This window comes from Oryctolagus cuniculus, chromosome 9 (genome assembly GCF_964237555.1).
Source record: "Oryctolagus cuniculus chromosome 9, mOryCun1.1, whole genome shotgun sequence".
NCBI lineage: Eukaryota > Metazoa > Chordata > Mammalia > Lagomorpha > Leporidae > Oryctolagus > Oryctolagus cuniculus.
In genome coordinates, this window is record NC_091440.1 from 2,607,444 (window position 1) to 2,633,157 (window position 25,714).

General features: G+C 60.5%; 1 protein-coding gene across 1 annotated transcript in view; it reads right to left on the reverse strand.

Annotated features, from left to right (window-relative positions):
• COL4A2 (collagen type IV alpha 2 chain) overlaps positions 1–25,714 on the reverse strand; it is a 135,234-nt gene that overhangs the window by 108,053 nt on the left and 1,467 nt on the right. The window lies entirely within an intron of this gene.

A 25,714-nucleotide genomic window follows, 5' to 3' on the forward strand; every position in this document is an offset into this window, starting at 1 on the left:
CGGTGTCGCAGCTGCTGGGTCTGGCGCGTTCCTGACACGGATCGGGACCTCGTGCCGCTGCTCCCCCAAACGTCTCCTGGGAGCCCGCTAATGCCAGGGACGGAGGGGCCCGAGGGCCTGCCCCTTGCCCGGGGAGGAGGCTGTCGGGGCAGCACCGGCTGACCCCGAACCCTCGAGTACCCTCACAGCGTGATGGGTGCTCCCGCGTTAGCACAGGCGAGAGACCTTCGTGCGTGAATCCCGTGTTTTAAGCTGAATTCTTGTGGCCGACGCTCGCCGCTCTTGATGGACTCGCTTTATGGACTGAATGGAGGTGGCTGGTTCTAAGAGCCAGATGCGGACGGTCCACCTGTGGGGTCAGGCCACGCAGTCTCCATCTGGCTCTCTCCTCTGCGGGCATGAGATGCCCAGCACACAGAATCCTCAGCCACAGAGGGAACGTGGGGGAATGGAGCCACGGAGCCACACAGGCGCCCTGCAGGTGGGCGTGGAGACGCGTGGGTTTGACATTTCCTTGACTGAGAGCCCCTGACCGGGACCCTCCTCTGCTGGCCCCTGATCTTAGGTGCTCCAGCCTTGCTTTCTAAGGAGGCCGAGTCCCGGCAGGGCTGGCCACGGCGCCCCCTGCAGAGCACTGCCCCCACCCCCCACCCCGAGCACTGTGTGCAGGGTGCCAGAGTGCACCGTGATGCGGCGCTGCCTCTACGCCAAGCACGCGGCCCTCGGAGGGGACCTCTGCCAGGGAGTGCAGCTCCCCACACGCCACCAACAGCCCTGCCACCCAGCCGGGCCACTGCAGTCTTCCCCTTACTACATGAGAAACCTCTTCTGGCTAGTAGCAACCCCCGAACACCCTACCATGACGCAGGAAGGGATGCAGGCCTTCAAGTGCCACCCAGCAGAGGCCTGGGGAGGCTCGGGGCTGCAGGCGCCACGCGGCCACTCGACAGTCGAGGGCACAGGGTGACCCTGAGACCCTCCCATTCTCCGTCCCCTTCCGGCGCTCTGTGCCTGTCTTCCTGAATGACAGGAGGGCTGGCTCTGCTTCCTGCCGCCATCACCCTGCAGGCTGGGGCCGGGGCGGCCCTTAGCACCTGTCCCTCGCTCAGCCCAGAGCTCACGCCTCACGTATGATGTCATCCACACCAGTGTGCAGGGTGCGGGCGAGTGAGGGCTCACGCGGCTCCCTCCTGGGTCAGGGCTCCGCTCCTGGGAGCTCTCGGAGAGCCGTGGGTGAGTCATCTCTGAGCAACCTGGCAGCCAACACCTGCCCTCGTTCCTCCTCTTCTCCTCCTGCCAGGTTGACTAAGCATGGAGCAGGGTCCCAGGCACCGCGGCAGGCGCTGGGCACACCACTGCTCGGGCAGGGATGCTGGGAAAGTGATCACTTGTGGGGATTCCAGCTATCACGGGGAGGACCTACTTCTGTCTGCTTCTTTGCCTGCTCAGCCTCGGCCGATGGACGAGGAGGACGCGGGGTCCCACCAGCCTGGCCTGAGCCGAGTGAGAGGCTTCAAGGAGGCCCGGGGCCAGCCCGGCTGGAGCTCAGGGGCGTGGAGCCTGCTCCGATCCTACCCCTTTCAAGGAAACTGGGTGCGACGGAGACTGTGGGTAACCCTGCCAAGAAGCAGCACAACGGCCCGCCCCCCGCCTCCCTCCCACATCTGGAGCGCTCCCCAGGCTCCCGCCGCCTCCCTCGGTGACTGGATGCCGTCCCCTTTTCTGTAAACAGCGATTTTCAGCACAAAAGTAAAAACAGAATAATTGCAACGATTTGAGCCATTTACGAGTAAGTGAGCTGTCTGCTGGGCTCTGCGTCTCACAGGCTCGCCTCTGTTCTCACAAAATAAAATGGGGTTTGAGCAAATGGACCCCCGTCTCCGTAGCTGGCATTGGGCAGGGAGGCGTGGCCTTGGCCTTCGGACCCCAAGGCAGGCTCTCAGCTCCAGGCTCCCGTCACCGAGAGCACCCCTCACCGGGGGTGCAACTCCAGCCGAAAGTGTCCTGCAGAGACCCAGAGGACCAAGCCCCCCACGAGAAACCCAGCTGTCAGCCATCAGGCAAGGGGGGCCTCCCGGCCCTGGCACAGCAGCCGGGCACCCGCCTGCATGGATGGGGCCAGGCCTGGGGTGGGAGCCACCGGAGAGCAGGCAGGCGACCGGGCCCTTGCAAAGCAGTCAGAAGCAGCACCACGCCTTCCCCAGCCAGCGCAATGGCTGCCTGCACTTTCCGCCCAGCCTTCCCTGGGGTGCCCGCGGCTGCCTCTCGGCACAGGCCCATCCTCGTGGGCACGAGCTCCCTGGTTAGGAGCAAGGTGGTCCCTACAGCTTCGAGCACAATGGTGGGGGTTAAACAGCACCCTGGGCCTTCAGTCCCCTGCAGGGGAGCGGTCCCCAGTTCTAGAACGTTGGCCGCAGGTGCCAGTGCCGTGTGTGTGTGCGCACATGCGTACACGCGTGTCTTTCTCGCTCTGGCTCCTGTGGCGTGGTCACCCTCCCCACAGCTCGCGGGAAGCGTGCGCCTCCACAACTGGCCTGAACTGACTATTCCTCCCTTCTTTCCTAATGATCAGAAGCCGCTAGTAAAATGTTTATGGAATACAAAATGTGTGTAAAACAGACTCCATAAGGGTTTACGAAATCAGTCTGAAAATTAGTTTGGGATATAATTTAGCAATAAACGGCCTGCAGAGGGGCAGACGCCCACATGTGTTCCTAAGCGGCAGGAACTTTGCTGGCCCTTAGCTTCACCTCGGTGGCTCCCAGGAACACCCGCGCCTGTTCCATTGCTGAGCATGGAGATCAGAAGCCGCACAGGCGGTGAGCACGCGTGATACATCCTACACGCACAAAGTATTACCAGCACACACCTGTGTGTCATTCACACTCACGCTGTTTCCCTTCCCGACCCTCGGGCCACTGGCAGCTGCCTGGCTGACCGGCGCCTGCACTCAGATGCATCTGGGAGCTCCCGTGGTGACCCCGCAGTCTGCGTGTCCCATGGAGTCAGGGAGGTGACCCTCAGCGCCCCGAGGACGCGTCTCCAGGAACTGCTCAGGGAGCAGCAGGTGCAGGCCTAGCCTGCTACTGAGAACTGAAACTACAGGAGGCAGCGCTGTGGCAGCTGCCTACAGATGTGCCCGCCCCTGGTTCCTCGAGCAAAACCCCCAATGTGGATGAAAAGGGACCCATTTTCCCCCAAAGAGGCAGCAACTGCCTCTCCTCCATGGCTCCCTTCTGTGCAGATAAAAGCAGGCCTCCTGGGCCAGGTCACTGGAGGGGTCAGGAACTACTCAACCCCGTGCCCACAGCCGGGGCCCCTCACGGAGTTGCAACTATTGTTACAGGGGCTTCCTAGGCTGCTCTCTCTGTCGGGTTAGGTTTTTAAGGATCCTATAAAAATCTGCTTGTTCCACTTCATTTTGGTATTCACTTCCCATGTTTCTGAATTCATCTGCTTCCATGAATGGCGCCATTCTATTCAACTTTCCAAGTGCAGCCCCGTTCTAGCTGCCTGCATGGTACAAAGGACTGGCTATGCTTGAGACACACAATCAGATTCTGGAATATTCTCCAGGAAAAGAGGAAGTGGTCGGCTCTGGCCCCCTGCCTCGCTGGGCGAGAGGAGTGCAGAACAGAATTCAGAGAAGCCAGAGATCAAACCTGGGCACTGAACGCAGAGCCGAGCCTGGGCGCGCACTCAGGGGCGAGGCCTCAGATTCTGGCTTCACAGGGCTCAGCCCCAGGGAGGGCCACTCCGGGGACGCGGGGATGGACGCCCGCTGCTAAGAGAAGCCGGAATCTCCTGGATTCCGCAAAGCCGCGATGCACGGGCAGACTTCAGGGCTTCATGGCGGCCTCCGAACCATTTCTCATCCCCACTTCACACACGTGTCGCCAAGACAGCGAAACAGCACGAGGCAGGCTCCACCCCTGAGGAGGAAGGCATCGCATGCATTTGGCTTGAGGGTTCTTTCCTGCTTCATCTGCCGAGTGAATGTCACTTTCCTGGAGACGGGTGTCCAAGCCCCTTGGGGATGGGTTTGGGCAAGCCAGACAGCAGACAGCAGAGCTCAGCTGCTGTCCCTCCAGGCACAGCGAGCTTTCCCAGGAGGGGTCCCTTCCCCTGTCGGGTGCAGGATCACTTTACAGCTGCGCCCAAGTCAGGGACCCCGGCCACGGAGGGCGGAACCCAGGGTCAGGGCGCAGCGTGGCCAGGCACAGAGGGATGGTCAAGTGCACCTGGAGCCCCTGGGCTCCTCTCTTCCTCCCGGCCCAGGCCAGGGTGCGTCTGTGGCTGATGCCATGCTTCAGTGGCCTGCTCGGGGTAGAGGACTCGGGGCACCCCGGCTCCGGTCTTTTCTCTTGTGTTTTTCTACAGCACGGTGATTGCGCTGTGTGGAAAATTGGGTGCTTGCTTGACCTTGACCTTAGCCATCTCCCTGTGTCACTGAAGGCTTTTCAGGAGCCCAGCACTGGCTGCACGGTGTTGAAGCATCTGCTGGCTGCACGCAGGATTGCTCCAAGCTTCCTAGGTCGTGCACCTGCGCTGCAAGGAACGGATCTGCTTAGCTGACAGGCCCCTCGTGTGCGTGTGCCGTGGACTCCATGGGTACCCTGGAAATGCCACGTTCTTCCACTTGGACCCAAGGGTGGAGGCGTGTGGGGAACCCTCTCTAGCATGTTCCATGAGCCTGCCCACACAGCCATCAGGGAGCACTTCAGAACGGTCATTTGGACACGCACACAGCCCTGCCAAGCACTAGGGGCTAAACGCGGGCCACGTCTGCTGTCATCCACAAGAGACAAACACGGAGGGGATTCCAAAGCTACCTCACGACTGCGCATGTCCAGCTGGTCACGGCTCCACGCTGGCTCCCAGAAGGCCTACGTTACAGCCCACCCCGCTGGCACAGGCCGCCAGCTCCAGGGAGGAAGCGAGCTATGCACACAGCACCCCTGCGTGCAGGCCGAGACCCAGGCTCTGGGCAGACAAGGACTTCAGACGCTGCCTCTGCTCGTTCGGATGTGCACAGCGATGGGGGAGCACCCAGGGGCTGCTGGCACTGGGAGGTCCACTCCTGCAGGGAGTGACGGGGCTGGGTGGGCCCGAGCCTCACGGCAAACCCGGGAGGACTGGGCTGGCACAGAGCAGAGCAGGCCCCGAACACGACGGCTGCGAGGGGGTGGGGGCTGTGATGTCCTGTGGGCGTGTGGCTGACCAAGCAGCCCAGGGTCACCTTGCCCTGATGATGGCCTGGAGCCAGGCTGAGGCACACAGGACCCAGAGAGATGCTACCCCAAGCCATAGCGTCCCCTGCCGTGGTTAGCAGCAAGGGCACCAGGGCGGGACGGGGATCCTCTCTGACATCCAAGGACATTCCACTGCTAGGTGAGGGGCTGACCACGGGCACCGCTGCCCCTCCCCCAGCCCCGCCTTCCCTCTCAGAAGCCAGTCTGGCTGAGAGCCCTGTGGATCCCCTAGCAGGAGGTGATGCCCGGCATATCCGTTTCTTGCTGCCTGAGATACACCTGGGACTAGGCTTCTGGAACCATCTCTGGGTGTCAGGGCCCTGGGGACCTCACTGAGCATGGCGGGGGGCTTCGCTCTGAACATCAGGGCACACCTGGGACACAGTTAATGCCAGAAGCACCTCACAGGGCAGTGGCCTAGGAAACCAAGCAAGATTGGAAGGACTCATTGGTGACCTTTCAAGATTTTCCTGGGGGCTGGGGCTGTAGCGTAATGGGCTAAGCCACCACCTGCATCCCCTAAGGGCACCGGTTCGAGTCCCGTCTGCTCCACTTTTGATCCAGCTCTCTGCTATGGCCTGGGAAAACAGTAGAAGATGGCTCAAGTCCTTGGGCCCCTGTGCCCGCATGGGAGACTTGGAGGAAGCTCCTGGCTCCTGGCTTTGGGTCAGCTCAGCTCTGGCCATTGTGACCATTTGGGGAGTGAACCAGTGGATGGAAGACCTCTCTCTCTCTCTCTCTCTCCCTCTCCCTCTCCCTCTCCCTCTGCCTCTGCCTCTGCCTCTGCCTCTGCCTCTGCCTCTCTGTAACTCTGCCTTTCAAATAAATAAGTAAATCTTTAAAAAAAATTTGCTGTTTGGGATGGCAAGATAGGGTAGCAGCACAGAGGGTGACTCTTCGTCAGAGGTTTACACACTGGAAACTGGATTAACCCACATCCCTGGAAGCCCAGCTCTTCTCGCCCTCCCTGCCTCTGCCTGCCTCCCCAGGGCCATCCCATCCCTGCCCTCGCCCTTCAGTCCCGGGAGAGCAGAGGGAGTGGAGGGGGAGCACGTTCCGCGTGTCTTCACCAAGCTCATGGAAAACGCGCATCCTGAAAACAAGCCTGGGTTCCACCCACACTGACCTCTCTTAATTCCACGTCCCCGGCACTGCGTGAGATCCCTTTGCCTAGCAAGGAACCTGCAGTGGGAGTCGCCACACCCACCGTCCGGCCAGGCTGTGGTGCTGGCGCGATCACTCTGTCCCTGGTTACGTGTCTGGCTGCCTTGGGTCTCTGACCGAAACCTGGGTAAGGACGAGGGCGTCTTGGAACGTGGATTCCACGACTCCGGCTTGTCTACGACAGTGGCGCGAGCTCTTCTGGAGACCACGTGACTCAGAAAGCGAGCTTTGGTTCCGAGATCTGTTTCACAGCCTACTGGTGTTAAACAGCATTTCCCAATCTCGCACGTCTAAAGTATTCTAGTCAGTTCCGTAACGAGATAGAACAAGAAAAAGGACTACGAAGGAAGGCGCAAAGCCATCATTACCTGCAGCTAAATGGTTTCATATATAAAAAATACAACACCATTAAGGGAAAGTTTAGAATTAACAAGTGAGTTTGAGAAAGCACTGGCCCTGAAAGAGACTGATGAACTGGACTGCGTTAGCTTTGGGGCGTCACTTAGAGCAGGAAAAGGGGCACAGAGTCCCAAAGGGTCCTTGCCACACCGCACCCACCCAGGGCCTGGGGAACTTGAACAGAGGGGTTCCCCACTGGGTGTGCAGTTACCCTGCAGAGCTGCGGGAGCAAGACCGACACGGGCAGACCCGACGCCCACAACGTGCTCGGCCTCACCGGCCATCAGGGAGGCACAGCCCGGGGACAGTCGTCACAAGACAGCCCATTCTCCTGGCACCCCTGCCGCCGCCCTGGGGCTCAGCCGCTCGAGCTCCCCTCGCCACGCCTCCTGTCACTGCAGCCTTCAGGGTCCCAAGGAGGAGGGTCCGGCCAGCACGTGCGTGGGTAAAGGCAGCGCTGGGCAGAATTCTCCACGGGGCTGGCTCTGTGGAGGACTTACTGCCGCTGGAAGGAACAATCTAGAAACCTCTGAGATGACTCAAGCGGATGACTGCTGTGGAACGCGGCCGTGGCTGTTCTACCTGCCGAGTCATCATGTTCTATCTCCACACGGGCTCTCTCAAGGGGCTGGGGACGCTGTGCCGTTGCCCGTGGTGACGGCAGCCACTTTACGGCCACATGGTTTTGCTGGATCACACGGGCCCCATGCACAACGCTCAGGCCAATCTGGGAAGGACGAGAAGAGCGTTGTGGTCTTCGTAGAAGAAAATGCTACCAGTAAATTTCCTTTTTACAGCAAAGCTGCGTGGAAAGGATAAACCCTCCTGAGCCCACAAGACGGTGAATTTATGGAAATTCTGTGTGGCGGTCGGGGGACAGGGGAGGCACCCTGGGGTGCAGCCAGGAGCCTGCGGAACCCGACTATCAGAGGGGAAGCAGTCAGCCAAAATAGGTCAAAGCAGGCAACCCTGCTCCCAGCTGCGGCACAGAACTCTGGTAATTGCTGTTTTGGAAACTAATTGCTCTCAGCCAAACGCATCCCGCAGGAGGTCCTGAATTCCAAGGAGCGGGCCGAGTCGCCGCTGTGTGTGCACGGAGCACACGCCGGCACCCAACGGCAGCGTGCAGCCCAGAGGGAGCCGCGTCTCCGGGAGGGGAGGTGGACGGGCAATCCTGGCCACTTGGCCAAACAAAGAGGTGCACTTTGCTTTGAACCATAAGAGAATCCCAGAAATACTGGCCCGAGGAGGTTTTGCTCTTTGCAGAGCGGCCTCGCTCCATTGTGCACCGGCAGACGCGGAGTTTCAATAGATTTCAAGGGATTTGCCGCAATCAACCTGACATCCCGGCTGGGAAGGGCTCTGCCCTGGGGACGGCCCCCTCCTCCTGCCCTGCACCCCCCAGCCTCATTCCAACTCGCCACCCACCTACACAATGAAGCCACCCAAGGAAAACAGCGCCCTTGCCGCGGTAGCTTTCCACAGTGCCGGGAAGCCGGCCCCTCCCCGTCGCTGGCACGTCAGTTGTCTGCCTAGTGACCGTTATAATACCGAACATTCCTCTATTCAGCCTGCTTGACATGAAGTCACGCAGCTGTGAGTGACTCGCAAAACAAAGCCAGCGGCCGTCCAAGGTTAAAGGGGCCGCCGCGGGTCGTGTCGTCTTCAGCGGTTAAAACCGACTCTCCCCACACGTCACTAAGAACCGCCAGGGCGCAGCAGGTCTTGACAGCAGGAAAAACCAAAATGCACCGTGGGCCTGGCAACTGAAGGCGCTGTCCCTCCCGACTGCACCTGCTCCCTCTCGTTTGGCCACGTGGGATGCGGAGAGCAGCTGGCGGCACTGTGCGGCCCCTCGCGGCCCCCTCCTCCACTCGCCACGGATGTGGGAACATCGCTGGGGAAATCCTCGCTCTTCCTATCGGGCTTGCGACAGTCACAATACGCGTGCATCTCTCGCGCGCTTCTTCCACGCTTAGCCAATTTCTCAGGCCACCCTTGACTCCCCTTTCTTCTCCTGTGGATGGACACAGCCGCACCTGTCCTGCTGGCCCCAAGGCTGCCATGACGTGAGAGGACAGACGCAAGACAGACCGTCTCCGAAAAGCACCAAGGATGAGGACAAGCACTAAAGAAGGCAGGGCCGGGCCGCCCCTGGGGGACGCAGGGCCTCTAGGCACTGCATGCTGCCTGTCCACCACTACCTCTGACTGCAGGCAGAGTTAAACACACACCCAGAGAGAGAGAGAGAGAGACAGAGAGACAGAGAGAGATCTTCCATCTGCTACCTTACTCCCCAAATGTCTGAGGTGCATTAGCAGGGAGCTGGATGGGAAGTGGAGCAGCCGGGACTTGAATCAGTGCCCATGTGGGATGCAGGCACCGCAGGTGGCGGTTTTACCCATTATGCCACAGCGCCAGCTCCTACTCTGCCTCCTTTCTGTCTCAGTTCAGCACAGCCCACCCCAACCTTGCCCCTCCAGGTGTGCCCATCACTGAGGACTCACGATGAGTGTGCGGTGACTACATTGCGGCTTCCTGCACTGTTCTCAGAATTCAGGCTTTGCCACACTGCGACATAGCACCTGTGTTCTCCAGAGTACCTGTGTCGCGGTGGGGCAGGCGCTGTGCACAGAGGTAACAGAAGAGTAACTGCCTTTTGAAATATTTGTATTTAAAAAATCTAATACAAGGGACTTCCTGGTGGTCTGAGGTCCTCCACATAGGGGCTGGTGTTGTGGCACAGCAGGTCAAGCCGCGGCCTGTGACGCTGCACCCTATAGGTGCTGGAACCCTGGAGGAGCCCCGGCTGCTCCGCTTCCGACCCAGCCCCCTGCTAACGCACCTGGGGAGGCAGCAGAGGACGGCCCAAGCGCTCGGGCCCCTGCCCCCACGTGGGAGACCCGATGGAGTCCCAGACTCCTGGCTTCAGCCTGGCCCAGGCCCAGCCACTGAGGGAGTGAACCAGCGAATGCGAGACCTGTTACTCTGCCTTTCAAATAAGCAAGCCTCAAAAACCCAAGAGGCTCCAGTGACAGTGACGTGGCCCCGGCATTTTGTCAGATCCACATGTTCTCGGTCTCTCTGGCTTCAGCTTTAAGAACACAGCAGCGCTGGCCACACGTAGGACCTCGGTCTGCGCCCCGATGTACTTCCTGGAGGACCGATGGCTCTGGCTTAATGCAGCTTGTCTTGCCCACTTCCAAAACAAGTTGTTAAAAACAGTGAATCATATAATTTACTCAAAAATGACCTAATATATCAAACGACTTAATTGGTGAAATTAGATGAGCGCATCCACCATCATGAGGGCAGAGCCGGGCCAGGGCTGGGTCTCTGTCCTCCCAGGAGCTGGCCGTGTCGTTAGAGCCAAGGCCCCCCGGCTCACCTTCAAGAAGAGTTTGATGTGAACTAAAAACACATAGTAGCAAAGTTTTGAAAAAATAAGCAGAAAAAAATGGGCAGGCTCTGTGGTATAGCCGGTAAAGCTGCAACCTACGGTGCTGGCATCCAGTATGGGTGCTGGCTCCACTTCCATCCAGCTCCCTGCTCATGTGCCTGGGAAAGCAGTGGAGGATGGCCCAAGCGCTTGGGTCCCTGCACCCACGTGGGAGACCTGGAAAGAGCTCCTGGCCCCTGGTTTCGGATCGGCTCAGCTCCGGCTGTTGGGCACATCTGGGGAGTGAACCAGCAGATGGAGGACCTCTCTCTGTCTCTCACTCTCTAACTCTGCCTTTCAAACAAATAAATAAATCTTTATTTAAAAAAATGGGGGGGGGCAGAGTTTAGGCAGCCATTCTCTAAGCCCCACTGGCCCTGGGATTTTCTACGAGGACGAACCCTGCACAGAAGCATGGCCTCGCCTGCTGACCTCCGTCCCACCCGGTCTCTGGATTCAACAGGCTGAGCTAAACTTGTCTGAACCATCAGTCTCCCCTGAAGTCCAGCGTCTTATTTTCGCATTTCATGGAGGAGGAAGGACACAGAGGCAGAGTAGCAGGTGTCATGAGGCCCGCGTCAGCTGCAGGAAGACGAGGCAGGGCTGACGGCGCCAGGGCTTTGGTCCACGGTGAACCTGACCCAGTGATCGGTTCTTCAGCAACACCAATCTGGAGTGAAAAATACTCCCCGTCTTATTGGCTTGTGGGAAGATTAGACGGGAACCACAAAAACACATCCAAATTGTAGGATTCTGAAAAGAGGAACCAAGCCTTACTAATGTTTTTTCCCAAAGGTTTACCCATTCACTTGTTTGAAAGGCAGAGTAGCGGGGGTGGGGGGGGAGGCAGAGAGGCAGGGGGAGGCAGAGAGGCATTTCCCATCTGCCGATTCACTCCCCAGATGGCCGTGCACGACAGCTGGACTGGGCCAGGTCAAAGCCAGGAGCCTGGAGCTCCAGGCAGGGCTTCCTCGTGGGTGGCAGGGGCCCTTGCACCCAGGCCGTCCTCTGCTGCCCTCCCAGGCGCAGGGCAGGGAGCTGGCTCGGAAGTGGAGCAGCCGGGACTCCAAGTGGCGTGCAGGTGCAGGCAGCAGCCCGAGGCCCAGTCCTGGCGATTTCTAATGCCCAGCTGTGGCTCTCAGGCTGAGGAACGCGCCCACCAGCAGCAGCTGGCCCTGCTCCCGCGGGCCCAGCTCTGCAGCAGCCCAGGCGACGTCCCGAGCGTGGCTCCCAAGGCCCCTGCCCGCCTGCGGTCTCCCAGAGGCAAAGCCATAATTCTGGGTCCAGATGAACGGGGTTTACAGTACGTGGTCTCCGAGCTTACAGTTCTGCCCAGCACCTAACAGTTATTTAGAATACTGCCTCTGTTTGATAAATAAAACTTCAGGAAAATATGACAAAAATCTGTTTAGACTTCACAAGGCCTGTGGGAAATGCTAGTGATTTTGTGTACAGGACGCGCGACATCCCCCAGCTGTCTCGCTCCCAACTGTGCCCATCTCAGGGCGGGGGGCAAGTGCGCAAGTTTTGCTCAGAGCAGCGCCTTAACCAGCTCTGAGCGCAAACCAGCCAGGGCGTGGGGCGCAGCAGGAGGCCTCTCCCCCCCCTTCTCTCTCCCTCTCAGCTGTTGGGGGGATTTTAACGCCTCACTGACACCCCACAGAACAAATTCCTCTCTTAAAACAACACAAGCCAGCTCCTTGGAGCTGAATCTGTGTTTTTCATTCCAACCACACCCCCCACCTCTTTACTGCAAAGACCCGCACTTGAACCCACTGGGGCTGTCTGGGGGGACCTGCAGGGACTGCCCACTTCTGCGCCTGCGTCAGGCGACGAGTGGCTGTGAAACGCAGGTCCTGTCTCAGCGACTGACACACAGGAAGGCTGCCGGGTGGCCGAGGTGACAGCCCAGCTACAACCAAACCTGGGCGGGGACGGGAGACGTTCATCCAGGCACCCAGAGTGGACAGAGGGGTGCAGAGCTCTGGGGGTGCTGCTGGGGACCTGGGCCACGGGGAGGAGGATGGGCAGGCAGCAAACCCAGCCGCGGTGGTGGGAGGCCCAGACCAGACTGGACAGGAGCTCTGTGGACATGGCAGGCCACAGGGTGGCCATCTCATTAGTGGACTGCAGATGGGGGTGGGGGAGGGTGCCCGAGGCCAAGGCTTGTACCTCACTGTGGGAAGCCTGCTTAGCACGTCTGGTGCCAGGGGCACCGGACACTGAACAAAGATTACTGACGGCCCAGGCTGGTCAGCTGCCCGCCATCAAGCCTCCTGGGTCCCAGTGGCCAGGACCTCAGCTGGCGTGGGAGCTGCCACAGAGACCGTGTGGGCCGCATGGAGTTCTGAGCGACAACTCAACACCCAGGCTAAAACCGCATGATCCCAGCAGATTAGCAGGCTGCCTACCAGGAAGCAGACGGCTGTGGACAGACCCCACTGGGCATCACCAAGGCGGGCAGCAGGTGGGTCCTGGGCACGGAGGAGCCAGCAGGCAGTCCTCTTGTGCTGCCCAAGTGCAACCTCTGTCCCCAAGGCCACAGGAGTGGCTGTGCGAGCTGGGGTGGGTAAAAACTCAGACACCTGAAGTCCACAAGTCCAAGTCCAGGGGCCCACACCAGGCTTGGGGACCTCAATGGATTCCAGGGGAATGAGGGCTGGGGGGAGGCACACACCCTCAGCACCCCTGGGAGCTGTGTGCCTTGGCCAGGCCCCAGGTCACAAGCTTCCCGTATGCTATGGGACACAGTCATCGGCAAGGGGGACCGAAGGCTCAGGAAGTCACAGCTCCGGCCTGAGGTTGCCATTGGCGCCCGACGGGACCTGTGTGAACCAGCAGGGGCTCATCACAGCCATGGGCCGGGCAGAGGAGGGCGGGGAGACCACGCTTCAACCCCCTGGATTCCTGGCTGTTGGCCCAGGAGGACTTCCTGGGAGACCTGGACGGGGGCCGTCGGCCCACTTCACCTCGGCTTCTAGCTCAAGGACAGGGTCGTCCGCCGTGGAATTTTCCAAAGCCTCGTCTGACAGATGTTTTAACTCGAGACGGTCAACACGTGACCGGCCAAGGAAAGGAAGCCTCCCTCCGCCAGCCGGGCGGGGGGCTGCCGGGAGGGGCGGGCCCTGGGCTGCAGGAAGCCACCTCGAGTCAGCACTAGGCTGGCTTTCTCGTTCCCAGAGCTGGCTACTCAGAACGTGTGTCGATCTCCAATTATGGCCCACATGCTGGGCTTCAGCTTGGCCAAAACGACGCACCAAGTGGGCTGGAGTCGGGTGGTGTCCCTGTCCCCACTCCTGTCTCTCAGGGGCTGCTTGGGCAAGGCCTGAGTCACATCTGCTCTTGGGCGCAACAGGACCCTGAGGGCTCAGTCCCGCATGCCCATAAAGAGCTGTGTGGCCACGCCTGTGTGTGCACGGTCATGCCTGTGTGTGCACGGTCACACCTGTGTGCAGCAGCACAAGGACGTGGTCTTTCCCTCAGGCCCACCTCTGAGCACACTCTGTTTGGAAGTCTGGCAGGGAGACATCAGGGGCTGGTCAGCCTGGTCCCATGTTCTCCTGATGGCCAGGGAAGTGGCCAGTCAAGGGGACCCAGAGTCCAGGGCTGGAGGAGCCCTCTAGGGACCGTCTCTCAGGACGTGCTGTCCTCCCATGGCCTCAGCACCATCATCTCCCACACAGGTCGGACTGCAGAGTGTCAGGCGCGGCCCCAGGCCTGCGGAATCCAATGCCCGGGAGGGAGGACAGGTGCGTGTGCGGCTGCGTTTGGTGCAGCCAGGAGAGGAGACCTCGCCGTTGCAGACACGCATTCCACGGGTGCTGGGGAACAGTGTTTCCCTCAACTCCCCGATGCCATGAGCCCGGCAGAAGGAGACACAGGAAGGGGTGGGTCCTGGTGCCACCCCCCAGGGGGCTTTGATGGATGGTGGTCCCCAGCCCCTGGCCCTGGGCTTCCGGCCTTGGTCCACGCTCCAGATGCTTAGCCTGGACGTCCGCGGGGCCGAGTGTTTGGAGGCTCAGGGGCCACCGGCCAACTCTGCTGCCCTGGAGCAGAAGCGTGGCGTAGCCCAGAAGGCCGCCACTGGCCGGCTGCCGGGCCTTGCGCGCGAGGGAACCTCCGTGCCGTCAGGCTGGGAGAGTCTGGCACCCTGTCCTGCTGTGGAGGCACTTTCTGCTTCAGCCCTAGCTCGCCGCTAAGCCAGCGGCCGTCCAGCCCAGCAACTCAGGGCAAGCAAAGCCCGCGGCACGGGAGCGGAGCCCAACAGCTGAGCTTCCACTCTGCCCGGGATGCCCGTGTCTCCTGCTCCCCCCCACCCCGGCTCCGTGAGCCTGGGTCTGTCGCAGAGAGGGGACTTGGAGCCCCTGCCTGCTCTCTGTGCCCACGAGCCGCGCCCTGGGCTGGCGTCGGGCTCCGGTGGGAGGCTCCCCACCCACGCAGGTGGCTGCCACGCCCGTGTCTCAGAGCAGTGGTGGGCCTCTGAGAGCCTGGTCCTTGGGGTCACCGGCCTGCTAGGGAGATCCAGTAGATGGACGGTTCCCTCAGGTCAGCCGTGGAGGTCAAGATCGGTGGGTCTCTGTCCACGACTACTCTGCACTGTGTGATGGCTTCGCAGCTCAGGGAGTCAGGCCATGGTGTTAACCAGTGCCCAGCGGACGGGACCCCCCTGCTGCTTTCCAGTTCCCACAAGCGCCTCTGACCACACCCCCGAGGTCTTGGCGTCCACACTTTGTCACCGTAGAGTTTCCCAGGGAACCACAAAGCGGCACGTTCATCTCATGCGATTCCTCAGGCACCTGTGTGAGGTCCCCATGCTAGGAGTCCTGACAGCAGGTGGGGAAGGCAGCAGAGCGGTGGGCAGGGCGGACACGGCCCTGCTGTCCCCCAGGCTCCATCTCTCCCGGTCCCCTGACCACCGAGTTCTGCGCTGCCCCAGCTCTGACTCCGGCTGGCTAGCTCACACAGGGACCTTCCTGCCTTGGCCCCTGGGGCAGCCTGCTGCCAGGCCGCCTCCCGCACACCCTGCACGGCCCTGTGGCCTCCAGGGACCGCTTCTGCGTCTTTAGAGGTCACCTGTAACTCCAGCCCAGGCCACGCTCACGGCTTCACCCTGGACACCGTGCCCTGCTCGTCCCAGGGGACACCTGGACTCAGCAGGTCCCGGAAAATCTTATGAGCAGGTGGCTCTCGGAGGGACACTCGCAGGAGAGCCGGGAGGTGGGCGGCACGCGGAGACGCAGGGGCCCCGCTGCCTGTTTGGCCCTCTGCTTTATGCTAAGCTGTGCTGAGCTCCAGGTCACTTTCTCTGCATCTCCGGTCGTCACAGCTCCTGACGGCAGCCGTACGACACCCACCAAGGGAAAAGAACCCTACGCCAGAGGTGCGCAGCTCAGGGAAAGCACCAGAACACTATTCAGCCTTGAACAGGCAGGCAGGCCCGACCCAGGCTGTGATGTGCGCGATGCCACTGGCAGAGGGGCCCCAGGGGGCTCCCTCGGGATGGATGTAGCTCGGGCCAGCGCGCAGCCGCAGGGGCGTCCACGCTGCCACTGAGCCACACACTCACAAGCCAGTGGGGACGGCAAGCTGCGGGCTGGGCTTTGACTGAGATTTGCAAACACGAAAGAAGCATCAAAGACCCGACCCCGGTTTGCACGATGTCTACGGGAGACCTGGGGTGACCCCGCCAGGCTTGTTCCCGCGTAAGCAGGTTGCAAACGCCGTCCATGACGTGTGTGACGCTGCTTTTCACATCAGTGAGCTGGACTCGCTTTTAACACAGAAAACACGGAGAAAGAACAAAGATGTAAGGTGATTCTCTTTGACTGTAGTGGATTAATAGATCGGAGAGGCTCCAGTTAATTAGCCCAATGGGGAAGAAAAACCAACACAAGGACAAAAATGCTGCCTGTGCCAACAGCCTTGGTCTTTTGTCCTTACTCACTGAGGAACGAGACGTGCTGGGGGACAGACCTGTCCCGGAGAGGCACTGTTCACGGGAGGAAGAGCCATGCCCACGGTCCCCAGGCTCCATCGACCACTCCCCGCTTAACTACACGCGTTTTCTCTGGGATACTGCTCTGGCTCCAGGGTTCCACTCTGTCCAGGGAGAACCAAGCCTTCCATGTATTTGAAACACCCGTGTTCCTCATGCTAGAACTTCTAGGCAGGACTCAATCCTATTCCTCGCTCTTACTTCTTAAGTACTTTTTAATCGAAAAATAGAATCAGGAGCCAGCATGAGTAATCTTCCTTCCTCCCCCCACCCCGCCCACATCCCCCCAAGTCAAGTAATTCGTTTATTTCCAGAACATTAAATTCCAATCAGGTGAGAAGCAGACTGTCTGCTCTTGTTGGACAGCAGGAAAACCATGCCCCACCCCGACGCGGGAGCCGAGAACAGGTGCAAAGTCAACCCCACAGCAGGGGGTCCCGCAGGAACCCAAGGACAGGTCACCCGGTGACCCGAGGTGACCAGGCGCTGCGTCCACCGTCGCCGGCTCCCTCCTTGAGTCACGGGGTGGGACCGCTGCCAGGTCACGGGCTGCGTCTGGCCAAAGGACAGCCCTGCTAGACTGAGAGCCAGAACCCTAGAAGAGCAGTGGGAAGACCCCAGGAGCCAAGGGAGGGGCAGGGGCGAGCCGGCGGCCCGCACAGGAAGAGCGGGGGCAGCACCGTCACAGCGCCAGGGACACAGAGCGTCGCCCAGGCCGTGGCCTGTGCGCTGAGAGTCCCGCTTTGCAACAGGAAGCAGAGGCTGGACATCAAGCGCTGATGACTCAGAGCGAGGAAATCCTGTCTGAGCCAGGGTCGCCACGGGAGGGGAAGGAGCGGGAATCTGCTGGGAGGCGGTGGAAGGAAGGTGGTGCTTGGGCTCCCATCGGTGGCCCTGGGGCCGTAATCGGGAAGTCCCCAAGTTAGGAAGAAAGGGAAGGAGGGGATTTTCCACCCTGAGGCTCCCAGCTGGGCTCTTCCTGTGGGACTCCACCTTCGGCCTTGCTCTGCTGGCCTTGGGGCTGGGGCAGAACCGGCCACCAGGGCGGCCTTCCCAGGAGGCTGCGGGAGCACTGGGTGCCCAGGGCGGTGGGTGCCCAGGCGAGGGCTCTGCTCTCCGAGGTTCCAGCCTCGCCTCTCCGTGTCAGGTCTGGGGACCCAAACGCCTCCAGTGCCCTTGCTCTGCAGAACTACACTTGGGTCTCACCAGCACCGGACAGATCATTCTCCGTCTTTCCATTTGTTCTGGAAATAATCTAGTTACTCCTTCAGCTGGTTTGAACTGGAATTACAGCTTCTCACTGCCGACGTCAGGAGGCCGGCGCTGTGGCGGAGTGGGTACAACACAGCCTACGGTGCTGGCGTCCCCTGTGGACACCACCCCACGTCCCATACAGCTCCTTGCTAACGGCCTGGGAAAGCAGAAGATGCCCAGGCCCTTGGGCCCCTGCCACTCACGTGGGAGACCCTGATGAAGCTCCTGGCTCCTGGCTTCAGCCTGCCTCAGCACTGGCCATGGCGGCCATCTGGGGAGTGAACCAGCAGATGGAAGATCATCTCTCTCTCTCTCTCTCCCTCTCTCTCTATGTCACTCTCTTTCTAACTCTGACTTTCAGGGGCCAGCACTAACATAGAAGGTTAAGCCTCCGCCTGCAATGGAGGCATCTCATACAGGTGCCGGTTCAAGTCCTGGCTGCTCTACTTCCCATCCAGCTCCCTGCTAATGCGCCTGGGAAAGCAGCAGAAGACGGCCCAGGTGCTTGGGCCCCTGCACCCAAGTGGGAGACCTGGAGGCGGCTCCCGGCTCTGGCCTAGCCCAACCCCAGCTGTTGCAGCCATTTGGAGAGTGAACCAGCAGATGGAAGATCTCTCTGTATCTCCTCTTTCTCTCTTTTGCTCTGTATCTCTTTCAAATAATTAAATACATCTTTCAAAAAAAAAAAAAAAAAAAACAAACTCTCAAACTGCAGGGCCTGACTCTGGATGCAGAGGACCCTGGGAGACAAGAGACCCCCGCCGCCATTGCTTCCCGCATCCCAGTACTGAGCCTGTCCCGGCAGCGCGGCTCCCGTGGGCCGTGCGTTCACCCCAGGTCTAATGACCCCCGAGTGTCACTCTCTGCAACTTCAAAGTGTTGATGTCTGAATTTGAAGACCTGTATTTATTAAGAGACAAAAAGCGAGCACCACGTGGCCATTACGCGGTGGTTAGCAAGTGTGTCCATGTTCAGGTCACTAAAATCTTCAGGCAGCGTTTTCCCGCGCTCTGAGCACACGTGGGGGCTTGGAACTCCTCCGTACTAGGAGCTAATGGACCTGCCTGGCGTCACGCGGCCAGCAGCCTTGAGTGCGGGGTTTGCAGCCAGGCCTTAGCCGGCCCGGTTCCCATGACCGCCCACGTCCAGGCCTGAAGCCTCAGGAGCCCTCGGCGGCCTGCGTGCGGTCTGCTGGTGGCCAAGATGGCGCCTGGCATCCATGCTGCCAAACTCGTGGCACAGAGCCACGGAGACACGCTCGGCCTCAAAGAGGGGGCACGCACAGGTCGCCCCCAGCTCGTGGGAGAGCACGGATGCCACATTCAGCTGCCAAGACGGTTAGACAACCACACCCAACTCACGTGCACACCACACCCACACCGCCTGTGGCCGGCCTGTGCTGGCTCTGCGCGCCCGGGAGGTGCGGCGCCTGGACCTGGCCAGGGAGTTACCTACATGTGAGCTACATGTGAGCTCGTGCACAGTGCCAGGCGCTCCTGCTCGGGAACGGGGCCTCGCACCCACAATCCCGCGCTGCACAGCAGGCCTCTCGACGGGGGCACGAGGCAAGGGGACCCGCGGAGGGAGGCGGGCGCTGGTCCAGCCCGCACGGCTGAGACCTCAGGAAGGTCTCGTTCCCGCGGATTTCAGGAAGTCACTACCACATGTGGGCCCTCAGAACTTTCTAGGAGCCCCTCCTCTGGCTCCAAGACATGCTGCGTTTGCACACCCTGTCCCCTCGGCACAGCGCCTGCCTGGAGCCCCACGGGGGACCTTGAGGAGGGCTGGCTGTTGTGTGGGCTGGAACCTCCCGGGCTGCCGTGGGACTTCCCCTCCCTCCCCCTCGCGCCCCTGGGCTTCCTCCACTGCAGCCCCCCTCCCCGGGCCATCAGGGCTGCTCGGTCACCCCCAGGGCTGGCAAGGCCACCCTGCAGAGAACAGAGACCCTGCAGCACCCAGAACAGCCTTCACCCCTTCTGCCTCTGCAGCCCTGCGGCGGGGGAGGGGGCACTCTTGGGCTATTGGCACACATGCGCGTGTTGTGAGAAACACACATTTAACATACAACTTATATGTATTTCCACGACAGATGGCCCATGCAACAGTGGCCCCACAGGCCTGCCTGGCCATTTAGCCCGGGTAAACACACACAAGGGCGAGCTGTCTGACGTCACGGCGTGGAAGGGTGCACAGCTGGGTTCGCACTCTGTGGCCAGCGACTTTCGAACCAGCAGGAGGCTAAGAGCAGAGGACTCTGGGACCATCAGCGGGTCCTGGGCTCACCCTCAGCTTCATTCCTACTGACCTTCCCAAGTGCCCTAACCTGTCGTGCCTCAGTTTCCCCACCTGTAAAGCGGCAGCAGCCTGGATCAGCTCCTGGCCCCGTTTGTTTCTTCCCCGGTTTGTTTGAGCTGCTCCAGGGTCCAGGGTTGGCAGGAGGCCCTGCAGGAATCATTTCTACGTCTGGTCCCAGAGGACCCCACAAGGGGTCTGAGCCACGGAGCACATGAAGGGCTGAGGGCCCTCGTTGCGGCCCGTGTCTGCAAAGCCCTTGCAGGCCGTCTCTGAGGGACAACCCAGAGACCTTGGGGCACGGCGGGCACTCGTCCCCACCCGAGTCCACCTCCAGAAGGCCCCACCTGCTCTCACAGAGGCCCTGACCCTCCACTGATGGCCACGGATCTGACAGCGCCCAGCACGCAGGAGAACCTGGGGGCTTTGAAGGGTTCACAGCCGAGGTGTGTTATGAAGAATTCTGCGTGGATTTCAGATTTCTTTGCACCCAAACTCATGTTTCAATCTCATTTCCCAAAAAGCTTTTGCAATAGCCTTGTACTGTTACGTAATTTCTACCAGGTACCGGAGTAGCATACACAATTCAAAACCACAGATTCCTCCATGGTTCTCACAGGGGAGACCCCGCACGGGGGCGGGCAATGGCTGGGGAAACAGCCCATCTTCCACCGACAGATCGTCACACACGTCCACTTTTATCCACTGGGGACAGCTTTAACGTGGAAAGGGACAACCACACTGAGAAGGTGACGCATGGTAACCCAGTCTGGTGTTAACTGCTCTGTGACTGTACTTCTCCTTCCAAAGGTCTACAGACTCAACCAACCCCACCTGCACTCACTCACGCGGCCGCTCCTCCCTCAGGCCCTGGAATCGGGCATGGCCCATTGAGCAACCCTGGAGAGCAGGTGCTGTGGGCTCTGCACCGGACCTGGGTGGCAGCCAGCACCAAGGGGCAAGGTGTGGCTCAGACGATGGCTGTCTCGGATCTCTCGTGACTATATAAAATCCTATTAATTCGAGAAGGCACTATAATCAGGTTCCTAGATGGCTTTCCATTCTGAAGGAGGACTTCCTGCTGGGCTCAGGGAGTGGTGCAGGCATCCAGACACCTGGCACAGGGCGCCCTTCACCTCGGACGTCAAGGCCAGCAGTGCAGACACTGCACCGCAGTTCTGTGACCCAGGCCAGGGCGATGACAAGCGCGTGTAAGGCGACTGCCACGGGCCATAAGACACCCCTGTTTCTGCTCCTCTCCCCAGCCTCTCTCTGATGCAGAGGCCGTGGCCACCGGGAGACCGCCAGCTCCCAAGCCCGCAGACGGCCGGTACTGCAGGTGCACGGGGCCCTGACCCACGCCCCATCCTTGCTGCCCACCAGATTACGGGGCTGAAGACAGGGTGGGGCAGAGCTCTGCTCTCTGTGGCACATGAGGACAATGGCCCCAGGGACCCTCAGGGCTGGAGCCTGGAGGCAGCGCTGTCACACCAGCAAGGGGTCAGCCCCCTCCCCTCTAGACTCGAGAGGACAGCCCGCTCCCCTCTAGACTCGAGGGAAAAAAGCAAACCTTGCTCCTCCTCCACTCTTACAACCTATGGGGAGGGGCGCGGAGCTCCGGGAACCCGCCTGGGGCCCCACGACTCGGAGGCGCCCCAAGCCGGCATTTTGGGTTTTACAGAGGCTTTGGTACATGGGCACAGCTGGTTATATCATTGGCCGCTGGACGGCAGCTCAATCTATGGGACTGGGTAGCTGGGAGTCCTGTCCCTTTGACCTAGCTCTCACCCGAAGCTACCCAGGGGGCTGCCAGCTGCCTGCCAGCGTCCAGGAGGGCACTGGCCTTAGACATGGCTCAAGGACAACAGCAACACAGGCCACTCCCCTAGGGCCAGGCCACCCCGTCACTCAGGCCTGGGCCCCCACCTCGCCATGTTTCCAAAGACCCCGGGAACCTCTGTTTACTTGGTCCATGAGAGAAAGAACGGGAGCAATATTTTCGTCCCACTGGCCACACCTGCTGACCACTGCCACAAGGTGAGTCCTTGCCCAGCCTCTCTCCCACTTGGACACCTGACTCCTGCACACCACATGGGGCTGCCTCCAGCTCGCAGGGAACAGAATTTTTACAAGTTTCCAAGAAATTGTAAATCTCAGGAAAAAATTGCCACTGATGGCGCAGGAAACCCCAGTATCGCTGTCACCCTTAAGACCTCACGTCTCCTTGGCACGTTTGTAAAACGAAGCAGCTCACGTGGGAGGGGGAATGAACACCAGCACGGACGGCACAGCACGGACTCCGTCAGAATCTCGCGCGTCTCTCACCAGGGCGCCAGCCTGTCCCACACAACCCTCAGAAGCGTCTTCCCAAAACAGCTCATCGCTTCGGAAGGCGGCCTCACTCAACGTGGCAGAGCAGGCAGGGATCCGCCACGAGCGAGGCCGGATCCCAGATCCACTTGATCCACCAGATCCAGGCCACGCGGGCCCTAGACTCTACGGGTGGCTCAGGGCTGGCTACCTGTGCCTCCCGTGATCCCCTCTGACCACACTACCAGGGACGGAGGGGCCGCCAGGGTCTCCCTGAGCTCAGATACCACCTTCCTCTTTCATAAAGAATCAGAATTTATGAGGCTGATGAAATCAAGGACAAGCTCTCACCTACGGTGGCCACCGGGGCAAACTCAATAGGGTAAAGCCATTGCCTGGTGCTGGTGTGAGTCCCAGCTGCTCCACTTCCCATCCAGCTCCCTGCTAATACACCTGGGAAAGCAGTGGAAGATGGCCCAAGTGCTTGGGCTCCTGTACCCATGCAGGAGACAAAGAGGGACTCCTGGCTTTGGCCTGGGCCAGCTCTGGCTGTTGTGGCCACTTGGGGAGCGAACCAGCAGATGGAAGACCTCTGTCTGTTCCTCCCTCTTTTTTTTTTTTTTTTTTTTTTTTGACAGGCAGAGTGGACAGTGAGAGAGAGAGAGACAGAGAGAAAGGTCTTCCTTTTTGCCATTGGTTCACCCTCCAATGGCCGCCGCGGCCGGCGCACTGCGCTGATCCAATGGCAGGAGCCAGGTACTTCTCCTGGTCTCCCATGGGGTGCAGGGCCCAAGCACTTGGGCCATCCTCCACTGCACTCCCGGGCCACAGCAGAGAGCTGGCCTGGAAGAGGAGCAACCGGGACAGAATCCAGCGCCCCAACCGGGACTAGAACCCGGTGTGCCGGCGCCGCTAGGCGGAGGATTAGCCTAGTGAGCCGTGGTGCCGGCCTGTTCCTCCCTCTTTGTAGCTGCCTTTCAAATAAATAAATCTTAGAAGAAAAAAGTTCTACCCTGCAGCAGCCCCAGCTTCACCTGGAAAAGGCGCAAACACTGCAGCCGGGGCACAGCTCAGCCTCCCAGGCGTGCACGGGGAGCTCGGCGTGGACTCTAGCCTGCCCGGGAGCACTGGTCACCTGCAGTGGCCTTGGCTCGTGACAACACACAGCACAGCAGTGCCAGCCCTGTGAAGTGACTCACCCCGAGACCAGGGAGCTGGGGAGTAGCCAGCCAGGCCAGGGGCAGATTCTCTCCCCCCTGCACACTGCGGATCCCGGGCCCTGGGTGGCCTCCACCTCCTGCAGAGAGACCGGACCAGCCCAGGCCAGAGTTCCAGACCTCACCTCCTACCTCCAGTGGAGAGCAGCAGCCCTCAGACAGCAGCAGATAAAAGCAAGCTGACCTCAGAGCTCGCTCTGCAATCCCTAACCAAAGATAAGCACTCTTTATCCCAGACGGAACCAAGGAGACAGCCCGAGCTCCCTGCTAGGTGCAGCTCACTGCTCCCCCCACTTGAGGCTGCAGGCAGGACCTGCCTCCTCTCCCTGACTCAAGCCGACTCCCATCTTTAGGTCCTGCACAGCGGGGCAGCTCTGTGCATCGGGGCCTCGCCCTGGCTGTCTCTTCTTGAAGGGGCAGGGCTGACTTTCCAGGACAGAAGGCCACTCACTGGACAGGTGCAGACCAGCGCCGAGGCCGTCATCTGCAGCCTGGGGTTCCAGGTGTCAGGCGGCATGGCCACCTGTAGGCACCCGCGTGGCTGCCGCCCGTCTCCCCAGCTTGCTGCACCGCTGGTGCCATGCAGGCCTTTGTCCTCTGGAATGTCCTTCCCAGACACACAGGACTGGGCCGAGATCTTCAAGGCCGCCGCCCAGCTCATGAGATAAGTTATGAAGCCCACAGTGACGCAGCGCATGCTTCTGGTCTCCGCTGAGGGCAGGAGCGCCCCGCAGAGGGAACCTTCACTGCACCCGAGATGGCGGGGACCTCCTGGGGCCCAGCACCCCCCCCCCGACACACAGCATTTCACACGCACCTCCCCACGTCCCCAGAGTGCACACGGTGGCTGAGGCCCTCCTAGTCTAAGACACAGAGGCTCCCTGCGGCTGGGCTCAGCTGGAACGGGCCCCAAGCAGGCGTCCCTGAGTTTGGGATGCGATCCTGTCCTGCCAGGCTGGGATCTGGCACTGCAGCCAGAGCACACCGGGCTGCCCACAGAGGATGTCTGCTCCCCTTCCCCCACCCCATGCTGTAACTTCCTCCCTGCTCTGTGCTCCCAATCCTGTACCAGAGCAGACGGGAGACTCACTTCCCAGGAACCCCTCAGTCTAAGGTCAATCCAAGGAGACAGGCCCCACCCCCCAAAAGACTCCAAAGACTGAAACTCGGGGGCTCCCTCACTGCTGGCCAGTGGCCAGTGCCTCCCCCCCGCCCTTGTCCATTATAGAGACAGCCAGACACTGGCACGTTCGATGCTTTGTACCTTTTTCGTCACCTGCAAATTGGGGAAACAGTTCCTGAGCTCAGGTGTCTCCAGGGAGGCTTTGCGGTGTTAATGGGCACAGCTTGGCACAGGGGGAGGGCTCATTAAACAATTACTTGCGGCCAGCCCAAGGCTCTCCAGGATCCAAGAGGAAATGCCCCACGCTGGACGGAGCCCGGAGACAGCGGGCCGGGAGGGGGCTTTGATCACGGCTGCCAAGTGTGGAGGGGCTGGACTCGGCACCGTTAAGAGCGACTTTCAATGAATCGAGTTAAAGCTCAAGGAATTGGCTCATGAGTCACAGCTGGTGCCACGGGGGCTGAGCGGCAGCAATCAGTCCAGGGCTGAACCCACCCAGCGCATTCACAGCTTGAGCCAGGACAACTTGCTTTGGCTTTTGTAGCTGTAGGTTCTAAAGGCCAGGAACTGTAATCGGCACCGGGGCCTCAGGTGCCGGCCTCGCCCTCACCCCTGCTCCATCCATGGCTCCCCTACCTTGGCAGGCAGCAGGCGGGAATGCAGACTGCTGGGCTCCACCCCGAAGGACCCAGACACCCAGTGCTTCCTGAGCCAGCCCCCAGGATGCAAGCCGTGTAGTCCGAACAGCTCTGCCAGGTTGTAAATGCTCCTGGCCACCCCCCCCCCCGCCAGGATTAGCTAGCCATGTGCAGCGGGACAAGTGGGGGAGCAGCAGGGAGGCCCTGCAGGCACAGAGAGACAAATCTGGGGTGAGTCCCTAGCTGATCTGCAGCCCTCATGCTCGTCCCAGTTAACAACTCCCGGGAGTCCCCATCCTCTGGAATGAGGATGCGCCTGTTACCACCGGCGCCCCAGGGGACCACGGGAGACACAGACCCAGCAGGGCTGCTGTGCACACATCCCACACTTCGGCTGGGTGCTTCCTGAGGCCTGCCTCCTCCCAGAGTGGGTGTGGGTCGCCCAGGGCTCAGAAGCCTGGGCACGAGGAGCCCCGAGGCCATCACAGAGCAGCTTCAGGGACACTCCAGGTTCCAGGAGCCGCGGGCCTGGACGGCTGTGGCCACAGTCTCCGGGGCAGCAGCTCCTTCCTCGCTCGCTCCCCTGAACATCCCCCTTGGCTTACAGCAGGGCAGAGTTGCGGCGCACACA